Genomic DNA, 2,146 nt, shown 5'->3' with positions numbered 1-2,146 from the left:
GCAGAGTGCTTGATTAGGAATGCTTGTCAACAGGAATAGATGATTCATAAAAGGGAAAAATGACAAAACTAGTTTTAAAATACCTTGAAAATATATTCAACCTCATTAATAATCAAAGACATGAAAACTAAGACAAGATAGCAATTTTTGCCTATTAAATTTGCAAATTAAAAAAACCCTGATAGGATGTGATGAAATGAGAATTCCCATATGTTATTGCCGGGAACATAAACTGTTTTTGCCTTTTTGAAAAGCTATTCAATTATACGTATCAAGAGTCATAAAATTTCTTTTTGATATATTAATTCCACTTCTGGAATCAATCAGAAGGAATAAATCTAAATTTGAATAAAAGTTCCTACCCCAAGATCTATATTTGCAAAATTATTTAGAATGTTAAAAACAATCTGAACGTCTATAAACAAGAAAATGGTTAAAAGATTATGGCTAAATGTGCTCAGTAAGTCTTATGAAACCATTAAAGATATTTATAAAATTTAAATCATAACATGACAACTACTGGAACAAGGGTTTATTCTAAGCATATCTGTGAGGTAGATATTATTATTACCATTTTCCAGAAAGGGAACTTGAGACTCAGGATCCAAGGTTAAATGAATTATTCAAGTCAGCAGGTGGTAGAGCCAAATTTTAACCAGTTCTCTCTGACTCAAAATTGCCACATTATACTGGTTCCTGTTAGGACATTTGGTCAAAAAAAGCGAGTACAAAACTCTATAAATGTAATGATCAAAAAAATCTAAAATCTGCATTAAAAATAAAAAGGATTGTCAGGAATTACAATGGGAAATGGATGATTTATTTTAAACCCTTTCCATTTTCTGATATTTTTACAATTTTCTATAGTGAATAAATAATTTTAAGATTTCAAATTAGAAGATGTTATTTTGCTAAAATACCTAGGTAAATGTAGATTGAACACCGTATCAACATGTTCCGCATCTCTAAACCTAAGTATAAGTACTTCCATTCCATGATAATCCTACATTGAGATAAAATGTAAATCTATTAAGTCTGCAGAGAAAATAAATGAATGACATTTCAGGCATACATTAGTCACCATCTCTGTTAAACTTAGGATGATCTTCTAAATTAGTGGCACAATTAAAACTGTACATAATAGTCTCCTTTGGTAACATGGTCAGTCTTAAAAGAATAATTTTTAATTCTAAGTTATTATTCATAAGGGATCTTGTTAGTAGGTCACCATCAGTGTATAATTAAGCTGGATATTACTGGATTTGCTGCCTCTCCCTTTACCTCTGAATTTTGGAGACGTTTTTGCTCAAGTTACATCAATCAACCAATATCTTTTTAGCATCTACTAAGTGAAGGCACAAGACCCAGGTACGGTGGAGGAGAAAATGATGAACTTGGGAGATACAAGACACACAGAACAGTAATAGGAGGCAGCATTTAGTGAGTGCCCAAGGGGGCCCTCTGGGAGTTGAGGGCAGTGTCTTTACTTTACCATGGAGGAGAAACTTCTCAGTGTGGTACATTTCCATTTTTTTCCTCTTCGTTTTCCGTCGGTCTTCTATCCCCCTCATCTTTTCCTCTTCTTTTCTCTTTCCCTCCCTCCTTCCCTCCCTCCCCCCCTCTTCTCCCTTCATCCCCCACCAAAATATATATGATATATATCATATATATGTTTGATCATATATATATGATCAAATAATATATTTGATCATATGTGCATATATATATATGGTCAAAATATAAAGGTGAGAATATTCCAAAAAAGATTCCAAAAATAGGGGAAAATGTGAGCAAATGGGGCCAGAAAGGCTGGAGTGTCTAGATACTAGGGATGCTGAGAAGTCCTATTAAATGAATCTACTCCCACCAGGGCCCTTTGTGCCTCCCTCTATCCGGGAACCTCCCCCATATGAGTTTGTGTTCTTTCTTCACTTGCAAGCATGGAAGGGGGCTTCCCTGTTGGCGCAGTGGTTAAGAATCTGCCTGCCAATGCAGGGGACACAGGTTCGAGCCCTGGTCCAGGAAGATCCCACATGCCGCAGAGCAACTAAGCCCATGCACCGCAACTACTGAGCCTGAACTCTAGAGCCTGCGAGCCACAACCACTGAGCCCGCGAGCCACAACTACTGAAGCCCATGTGCCTAG

The sequence above is a fragment of the Mesoplodon mirus genome (genome assembly GCF_964341445.2).
Source record: "Mesoplodon mirus genome assembly, chromosome: 13".
Classification (NCBI taxonomy): domain Eukaryota; kingdom Metazoa; phylum Chordata; class Mammalia; order Artiodactyla; family Ziphiidae; genus Mesoplodon; species Mesoplodon mirus.
This window is presented reverse-complemented; position numbering follows the sequence as displayed.